This window comes from Scyliorhinus torazame, chromosome 13 (genome assembly GCF_047496885.1).
Source record: "Scyliorhinus torazame isolate Kashiwa2021f chromosome 13, sScyTor2.1, whole genome shotgun sequence".
Lineage (NCBI taxonomy): Eukaryota > Metazoa > Chordata > Chondrichthyes > Carcharhiniformes > Scyliorhinidae > Scyliorhinus > Scyliorhinus torazame.
The window spans coordinates 134,026,435-134,036,864 of record NC_092719.1 but is presented as its reverse complement, the minus strand read 5'-3'; the positions used below and the strand labels follow the sequence as shown (position 1 = coordinate 134,036,864).

Here is a 10,430-nt window from a genome sequence, read left to right as displayed (position 1 = left end):
CCTCCCCAAACCCCTAACCGCCGCCACCCCCAAAAGGAATTCGGTGAAGTTCAGCCAACAGCTCAGAAAGCATTCAGTCTGGAGTAACAAAAGAGCCACAACTCGAGAGTTCCCTTTATTGCTCGGCGAGTGCTCAATGTCAGGGACGGATAAAGTACAGTTTTGGACAGAAAGACAGCCCAGCTCTTTTGTTTTCTTTAAAGAAAAACACGGAAAGCAGTTGGAAGCGGGAGGGGGGGCAGAGGCAAAACCCTACTTTCTTTCAACCCGGCAGTCGGGAAAGATGGGGATGGGGGGGGGGGGGGGGGCTCCGGGAACACAGCTCTCAAGATTGCAACAAAGGACATCACAGTCTGAAAAGCAAATAGTCTTCAGAGCTGCATTATTCCAAGGGACAGCAGCTGGCGACTTCCTCCGCTGAATGTCTTGACTCCCGGTGAGAGTAAATATCATTTTGTGCGCGTGAAGCAAAGAAATTCTTTTTTTTTGTCGGAATTAGCGCTTTCTTTTTGTGCGTGCAGTTCATTTCAATTGGGACTGATTCACAGATTACAGGCAACACACACAAACAACAAAAGAAGTTAAGCGGAAGAGAGATGCTCCCTACCTGATCGTCGCACCGTGTGAGTAAAAGTCCCGTTTAGGTTCCACAGCAGCAGAACTTGGTCGGTGAGGTCTGGTCCAGGTGAAGCCTGCGCGCCCTCTCTCCTGCTCCGTGTTTACTCCCGCGCTGCTGCCTCTTGCCTCCCCTGGTGGTGGTCGGGTGGGGGGAGGGAGGAGCGAGGGGCCCCCGCACACGTACATGCTCTCCCCCCCCCCCCCCCCCCCTCAGCTTGCATCAGCAAGTCCGCCGCTCTCCCATCTAATCCCCCCCTTTCTCTTCCATCGGAGAGCTTTAGTGGATATGCAGCTCCACAAACACACACAGAGAAAAGCGAAACATATATTTCAGCCTCACAGGGAGAACAAAGGCGCCGAGCAGGCGAGCCAATGAGCAAACGGCATCGAAATAAAAGGGAGCTTTACCTGGGCTACGACCCTTTTCTGCAGGGTTTATAGAGTTTTTTTATTAACGGGGTGGTGTGTGGGGCGGGGGGGGGGTGGAGGGGTGCACTCAGCACTGTCTGAATAGAACAGTTAATAGAGCAAACAAGGAATCACTTCTTTTCATTTCTCTGGGCAGCAGCAGGAAAGAAATGCCAGCTCTCTCTATCTGTCTTTATTTTTCTCTTCTTAACCGCATTCATTGGACAGGATTGATATGGTAATACAACAAGCCGGCCATACTTGCTCATTGCCGTGGCAACCAGGATGGTGAGGTTCAGAGAACAAAAGGGCAGCGGCCTCTGAACAAAGATGAGCAGAAAGGCCTGGAGGCACTTCTGCACCCAAAACACACACGCACACATCTTCAAGCACAGGCACCACCAACAGAAAGCATTGTCTCTGCATTGCCCCAAAGTCTTCCCTCCCTCCCTCCTACACCCACCACATTCCCAGTCCTATTTCTGAGGTAAATGGAAAGCTGTGTAAGTGGCGGTGGAGGAGGTGGTGGAGGGAGGTTGTTGCTGGGCAAAGTCTAAACAAAGCCCCTCCCCTCCACCTCAAACCGAACAAGTTTCACTGGACTCCTTAGAAGCCACAGATAAAAAGCAAATTACTGCAGATGCTGGACTCTTGAAACAAAAACAGAAAACTCTGGACAATCTCAGCAGGTCTGACAACATCTGAGCGCCAACAGAGAACGGAGCTCACGTTTCGAGCCTGGATGACTCTTTGTCAAACTTGGTTGTGAGTTCTGTTGTTGATGATGACAAGAGTCGTCCAGACTCAAAAGGTTAGTTTCGTACCCTCTCCACACACAGATATTGTCAGACCTGCTGAGATTGTTTCTGTTTTTGTTCCTTATTGGTCAGTTAGGCAATTTTAAAATGAAGGACATCTGCTACCCGAGGCTGAGGACACTCGTTATTTGACAAATTATTTATGTATTTTAGTCAGTGCAGGGATGCAGTGTCAGTCTGAATATCCTGGGAGGTGGGGGACATGCAGCTGGGCCGTGGCATCGATGGGATATTTACTTCACTTTAAAATTGTCAGTGTCCTAGCGTTGTCATCGCAGGAAGGACTGGCGATGCCGACAGTGAGGTGTGGCCCACATGCAATGAGGGAGGTGCATTAACCTACAATGTTCTGGGGGGGGGGGGGGGGGCACATTTAGTTCATTCACCGCTCAGTTACAAAGCACGGTGTACAATTTCCACTTGTTACTTTTTTTCTCCGTCTAGCGATTTGTTTTCGTCAGGGGAATTGGAACACTTTGCCACAATTTGTATCCAGTTTCAGCATCAAGCTGTGCTATAGGTCAGGTCTGGTATGGACCAGGTACACACATTCACGTATCACGATCATTGTTGCAGCCAGCACCCGGTGAGGTTCCCCAAAAGTTGTACATCCTGCTAGGATAACCCCAGAATTGTTACAAATCTGGGTGAGGGGGGGCTCCGTGTCTTTATTCAACTCACCCTCTGCTGGCATTTACAAAGGTTTAATCTAACAAGGTTCCCTTTCCCTTCGATACATTTTCCAGATCTATTAGTTCTAATTAAAAATAAGCCAATTTACTCAGGCTTTCTTGAGTTCGGATAGAGTGAGTTTATTAACTACTAAAAAGATAAGGAGAAATAGTAAAACACATGCATCTACATTCATACAGATTAGAGGTAAAATTGAGTCTAATACTCAGTAAATATAAATACAAAGTTATATACAACAGTCCCTGAGCTGTGAGGAATAGATGATGAGTGTTGTAGCCGATACCGGTTGATTCTAGTGATTGATTCTCCACTTCTGGTGTTCTGTAGTGCGGTTCTTTTTCTAGCTGCGATCCTTCTGCTGGCTGCTCGACTTTGCGCAGTCAGAGAGCTTTAGATCTTCCAGAGGCCCTGCCTCGGTTACTCTATCACCTTCAGTGGCAAACTTCCAGCTGTTATTTTTCACAGCACACACACGCAGACAGACACTGGGCAGCTCTCAGCTAGCTTTTAAGTCCTGTCTTTCTGTATTCGAACTGGAGTCCACTCTTATGTCCAGGCAATTTATACCCAGGGTCTTTGGATGAGATAGCCATTGCGTTCCTTTGCCTTTACCAGAGATGACAATGGATCTTTGGATTTTGTTTGAATTAACTTGTCTGGAACCACAGGGTGGGGTTCCATTGTTCCTTAGAGAAAAACCCTGCAGCCATTCTTGTCAGCGGCTAATGGTACATTCTCAGCCATCGTTGGAGTCTGTGTCCTTTCAAAAAATGTAAAAGTCAGGTATTTTTAAAGTCCAATATTTCCATGTATAATTCCACGCTTTTTCTCCATCACCATAACAGGTACCATTGATGCTTACAGTGGCAACAGATCTCCGAAAATACAAGTGTCCGAGTCCAACAGCACCAAAGATAGCAGATGCAATTTTTCTTGATGTGCGTGGGTTGAACTTCTCACAATCAAGTTGGGTGACAACGTGGTTCTTGCATTGGGCAAAACAGCACCAGAAACTTGAAAATGTCTGCATCTTTTGAATGTGATTTTTCTTTGTTGTCGTTTGTCATACTGAGCTGGGAACCAAGCATAACTTGGTAATGCTCACTGATTAACATAGGTCGGTTGGAAAGAGGCTTAGTTTCATCTTTCATTTTCTAATTCAGCTCTTCAGCAACTTTAGGTTTCTGCTTGGTCCAATGTTAGCACTCAGGAGGCCAAAACTTTCAGGTCTATTCAAGGAACTTGAGTCCACAATATAGGCTGACTCTTTTAGCATAATACTAATGGAGTGTTACACAGTCTTTCACATGATCAATATATATCCTTTAATTAACAAGAACAAAATATTTGGCAAATTCAGAGCACTGCTGTTTTAGGGTTAGGGTTTCAGGGACGTTGCTGTGCTCTCTTGTGATTTCCTACAAAGCAGCAGTTACACCACACCAAGATATCTGAACACTTCCAACTCTAACCTCTTGAGTAACCCTTATTTTGCTCACTCCACCATTTGTGGCCCCGTCTTCACTTACATAGGAACACAGGATCAGGAATAGGCCATTTGGCCCATCGAGCTTGCCCCACCATTCAATTAAGTCATGGACGATCATCTAACTCAGTGTAACTTACATGCTGTTCCCAGATGTTATTAGTATCCAGAACTTTATGGACTCCTGTCTTGAACATGCCTGAGCTTCCACAACCCTCGGGTAGAGAATTCCAAAGATTCACCACCCTCTGAGTGAAGAAATTCCTTCTCATCTCAGGTGTAAATGGTCTGCCCCTTATTCTGAGACCATGCCCTTGGTTTTACATTCACCAGCCATGGAACCATCCTATCTTAATCTATCCGGCCAGACCTTGTAAGTAGCTCGAAAATTTCAATGAGATCACCTCTTATCCATCAAACCTCTGGAGAAAACAGGCCCAGTTTCCTCAATCTCTCCTCATAAGTCAATCCCACCATCCCAGAAATTAGTCTGGTGAACCTCCATTACCTAGGCCCTACGTTCTGCAATTCATTACCTACACGTCTCTGCCTCTCTATCTACTTTTCTCCTTTAAGATACCCCTCAAAACTTACCTCTTCGACCAAGCTTTTGGTCATTGACCTAATATCTCTTTATGTGGATGAGACCTCTGGCAGCTGAGACCCTGGGCATTCCCTGCCTGCCAGCTCCGCAAGCAAGAATGCCATGCCCACCCCACAGTGCGCTCCATCTGAGCTGATGACTGAAAGCCCACCCATGTGCTTGTATCTGAGCTGGTGTTTGCAAGAGAGGGTGTGACACGGGTGGATTTGTCAGCAATGCCTCCTCAGGTATCAATGAAGGGCCCGCAGAAGCACGGCCGACTCTGGAGGATGGCTTATCTAAGGGAGCAAGACAATCAGTCAGTATTATCACTTAAATAGATTTTGGATTTAGATTTATTGTCACGTGTACCGAGGTACAGTGAAATGTATTGCGTGCGTAGAGTCCAGGCAGATCGCTCCATACATGAAAACATAGAATATATAATAAATACATATGAGGAGGTGGAGGGGCACTGGCGTAGTGGTCTTGTCACAGGATGAGTGATCCCGAGACCCAGGGTAATGCTCTGGGGACCCGGGTTCGAATCCCACCACAGCAGAAATTTGAGTTCAATAAAAAGCTGGAATAAATACATGAAGAGGATACATAATGAAAATACATAAAAATAGACAGCAGGTGAAGTATACGGTATATAGTGCGACAGCTGTAGAGAAGATGCATAGGAAGATCAGTCCTTAAGATCAGTTTAGACCTGAGAAGGGCCATTCAGGAGTCTGGTAACAATGGGGAAGAAATAGTTTTGAATCTTTGGTGCATGTTCTCAAACTTTTGTATCTTCTGCCTGATGGAAGAGTTGGAAGAGAGAATAGCCTGGGTGGAAGGGGTCTTTGATTATGCTGTCCGCTTTCCCAAGGCAGCAGGAAGTGTAGACAGAGTCAATGGATGGGAGGTGGGTTTGCATGATGGACTGGGCTGTGTTCACGACTCTGTTGTTTCTTACGGTCTTGGACCAACAGTTACCATACCAGACGGTGATGCAGCCAGATAGGAGCAATTTAGTATGGCCAATCCACACATCCTGCACATCTTTGGGTTGTGGGGGTGAGACCCAAGCAAACACAGGAAGTATGTGCAAACTCCACACGGACAGTGACCCGGGCTGGGATTGAACTCAGGTCCTCGGCACCATGAGGCAGCAGTGCTAACCACTACCCCATCATGCCACCCATGGGATGCTTTCTATGCTACATCTATAGATTATCATAGAATTTACAGTGCAGAAGGAGGCCATTCGGCCCATCGAGTCTGCACCGGCTCTTGGAAAGAGCACCCTACCCAAGGTCCACACCTCCACCCTATCCCCATAACCCAGTAACCCCACCCTACACTAAGGGCAATTTTGGACACTATGGGCAATTTAGTATGGCCAATCCACCTAACCCGCACATCTTTGGACTGTGGGAGGAAACCGGAGCACCCGGAGGAAACCCACACACACATGGGGAGGATGTGCAGACTCTGCACAGACAGTGACCCAAGCCGGAATCGAACCTGGGACCCTGGAGCTGTGAAGCATTTGTGCTATCCACAATGCTACCGTGCTGCCCCTTATATGTAGAAATTGGTAAGAGTTGTTGTGGACATGCCAAATTTCCTGAGGAAGTATAGGAGCTGTTGTGCTTTCTTGGTTGTAGTGTCGACATGTGTGGACTAGGACAGATTGTTGGTGATGTTTACACCTAGGAATTTGAAGCTGTCAACCCAATCCACCTCAGCATCATTGACACAGACAGGAGCGTGGACAAAATTTCACTTCCTGAAGTCGATGACAGGCTCCTTAGTTTTGCTCACATTGTGAGAAAGATTGTTGTCATTACACCATGCCATTAGGTTCTCCATCCCCGTCCTGACTGTGACTCAACGTTGTTTGAGATCCGACCCACAATGGTTGTGTCATCAGCAAACTTGTAGATGGAGTTGGAGCCATAGTCTGCTAGGTGAACGGGTAAGAGAGATATCAATGGCATCATGGTGGCTTTGAGATTGCTGAATAATAGAGGAAATTTGTTCAGAAGTCCTCATGTGAGATCGATGACCCCATATTTTCTATACTCTCCATGTGTCCTGCCTCTGTCGACTGAAGTCTTACCTTCCTCCGAGACACCTTCCTCTCCGCGAACTGGTGACCTTTGTACGCGCTCGCACTCAAGCTCAAGGGCAGCCATCTTGCATTTGCTCAGGATGAGCAGGTTGGCCACCCCATCACCAGTTGCTGTATACTCAGCAGCATTATAGCTTCTCTCCTTTAAGTACAAAGGTCCAGCCATTACTCCACCCTCCATTTGCAACACCATTCGATGCTCTCGCCCATCCCCCACCCCTGCGAATCCTGTTGAAGTTCCCGTCATCTTTGTACACTTGACCCTTAGATGGACCCAGGGTTACTGATCTCATCTCCTAGCCTTAACACGGATGGGTATATGACTTCTGTTACCCTCATTCCTACATCCCTGAGCATCACAAAGGATGGCCATCCTTCCATTCGTCTCCACACTGGGCCATGCCAACCCGCTACTCACCCTTGTGAAGCACAGAAGATCATTGAACCTTTTTTGTCACTATATCCAGGTGTGGTGCAGCACATCATTTTAAAAATAAAATTCCAATAAAGTGGCAATTTAGCGTGGCCAATCCACCTATCCTGCACATCTTTTGGGTTCATAGATCATAGAATTTACAGTGCAGAAGGAGGCCATTCGGCCCATCGAGTCTGCACCGGCTCTTGGAAAGAGTACCCCACCCAAGGTCAACACCTCCACCCTATCCCCATAACCCAGTAACCCCACCCAACACGAAGGGCAATTTTGGACACTAAGGGCAATTTAGTATGGCCAATCCACCTAACCTGCACATCTTTGGACTGTGGGAGGAAACCGGAGCACCCGGAGGAAACCCACGCACACACGGGGAGGATGTGCAGACTCCGCACAGACAGTGACCCAAGCCGGAATGGAACCTGGGACCCTGGAGCTGTGAAGCAATTGTGCTATCCACAATGCTACCGTGCTGCCCGAGCAGTTGTGGGTTGTGGGGTGAGACTCATGCAGACACGGGGAGAATGTGCAAACTCCACACAGACAGTGACCCAGGGCCGGGATCGAACTCGAGTCCTCAGCAGCGTTGGTGCACCACATCATGCCTGCTGACCTTGAGTGCCACCTCTGCCAGGACATCTTCATTTAGTGGGGTGACCCCCTCTTGCTATCCAAGGGTATTAAGATGTCCCACTTGGTACTCACCACCTCAACTAGAGTGTGCAGGCACTCACCCAAGAAGCGGGGTATTGCCCTCCTGACTGGTATGTCCGGAAGATGCTGGGGCTAAAACTGCTCCTAAATGTATGCCTCCCTCCTGGACAGCTCCCTGAGGCTCCTCCTGTCATCTATTGGGTCCCCATTTGAGTCAGAACCCAACAAGCTCCCAGCCCCGCCGTCAGCGCTGAGCCTATCGCCGGCTGTGGTTCAAGTTGGTCGTCCCTTAATTGGCCAGCCATTATGAAATCGCATGTTAGTTGCAATCACAGCCAGAGGTTAAATTGTAGCTGCTTCTGGGATCACCGATCACACATGCACAACGTGTCCATAATTCAGTTATAGTTACCTCAATATTTGAGGAATAAGATTTATGATGAAGGAGTCCAATAATAAATCCTAATCCCAAAATCTCAAGTTTAATAGTTCAACTATCCAGAAAGGTACAGTGGTCCATATTAATATTCAAATGTTTCAGCCTTTTGGCCTTCACTACTCTAGCAGAAGCCCATTGCACATGCTGATCACACTTTGTGCGAAAATAATTCTAATTCTAGTCTTGAATTTGTCTTTCACTGGTTTGGCTAACCCTACAATCATGTACTATTTCATAATGTAACATGAAATAGTGATGTTCTTTATTGTGCTTTTCTCTCGTCTTTACTGCTCAACATCTGGAGGCATGTATGCTTTTAAGAGTGACATGAATTGTGTCATTTTTTGAGAAACAGTAAGATTCTCGGGTAAAAGTGTACTCAAGAATCTTTAAGTATTGCTACTACCAATTGACAAAACATGCTAACTTTATTTGCATGATGTATTTATTGATATTTAAAACCATGTTACTTCAGTTTCCTTGCATTTTGCATCCCTGTGCACTTGCGTGCAATATGAATAAGTACTCTTGCAGTATGATGCAAATCAACAGGGAGATTCAGCAAGCAAATTAGTCTTTTGTCATTTTCTTCAATCAAGCCACTTTTTTGAATGTAATTGTGTAAAGATTTCAGTTGGACAAGTAATTAAGCAAATTAATTATATTCTCTGGTACTCTGAACTTTACTCCCTTGTTCTTCCTCAGCTGCATGAATGCCATCCTTTACATTCTTCTTTGTTGCAAAGGCTCCAATTTTTCCCTTTCGCTATGGATGGGATTGTGCACCCATGTTTCCCAGTGTCAGAGGCGGCTCTCCATTGGACTCCAGTCCTGCCAATGTCATCAGTGGTTTGCATGGCTTGCCTGTCTTTCTGCTGGGGAACCCGCCGCAGGGGGGTGCCTTTGGCAGGACAGGAAGATTCCACTGGCGGTAAGGCAGGGAAATCCTGCCCATGACTTCATAGTGTTGCATCTCTTTATCTATCCCAGTCTTTTTTCCTCAACTCACTCCAACTTTTCTAAAACTCAAGTCTACTGTAAGCGGCGCATTGCCTCACAATTGACATCATCTATTCTTTTCAAAGTCGGTAGTTTTCTTCAATAGGGATCTTGACTCTTCATTTAATTTTTACATTTTGTTTCCAATTAAGCGGCAATATAGTGGGGCCAATCCACCTATCCAAGCTCGTGGAGTGATGCCCCTCAATCTATATATAACCAATTGTCTCTAATGGAGAGAGATGCTGATGGCGCTTTGTGCATTATGGCTAATCCCTGGCCAGACCATCAATTGGGGCTCCAATCTGACATCATAACTGAAATAATATTTTGTAAAATCAAGTTGGCCTGAGTTTATTTTATTGTTCCAATTGCAGATATTTTCTAATGCTTGTGGTTTCTACTTCCTCTCCAGGGTTGCCAATTTATAGATTTTCCAAAGGTGAACAGAAGGCAACATATAGGGGTGCAGCAGATAGCAGGAAAATGTTTGAGTTCTCATATTTGATTTGCTGTTGATAAAAAATATTGAAAATTATATCTGCTAAATCTTCACATCAGGTGATGCAGAAGAAAATGGAAAAAATAGTTATTTCAAATGTCTAACCTTTGCTGTGTTAGAAATCTTCAGACACACCCTCTGATAGTCGGCATGTGGCAACTATGTAAACAAGTGTAAAAAAGGATGGAATAAGACGAAGTGGTATTTCCAGTGGTGACATTGGAGCATGTCAGGGGGGGATCGGACCGGAGGGTAGGGTGAGGGTCAGTCCGGCAGGTGGAGTCACTCAGACCGGAAGGGGAGTCAGTCTGAAAGGGGGATTTCGAACCAGAGGGGGGGGAGGATGGTCATACTGGAGAGGGCGATGGGAAGTGTGGGGTGGGGGGGGGGTTGGAGTCTAGGTGGAGGTCGGTGGGAGTTGGTCATGTCGGGGTGGGGAATCTGGTTGGGTCAGGAGGGTCGGGGTTTGGGAGGGAGGGATCAGGCCCAGCCGAGGGTGGGTGGTTGGGTCGGGGGTGATGTGGTTGGTCCCCTGGAGCGGTTGTGTGTGTTTGTGGGGTGTCACGTGCAAGGCTGGGTCTGTTTTTTTCAAGTAGTTACTCTGGAGTTAGAAGTAATTTTTATCCTTCTAACCCATTCAGAGAAACTATCAGGATAAAACTGACAGATCCA

General features: G+C 46.6%; 1 long non-coding RNA gene across 1 annotated transcript; it reads left to right on the top strand.

The window, feature by feature from the left end:
- The first annotated feature begins 319 nt into the window (after positions 1-319).
- LOC140388287 (uncharacterized) lies at positions 320-9,717 on the top strand. The gene is made up of 3 exons (XR_011934133.1): positions 320-436; positions 549-623; positions 3,383-9,717. It is a non-coding gene; the product is annotated as an uncharacterized lncRNA (long non-coding RNA).
- Positions 9,718-10,430: the final 713 nt, after the last annotated feature.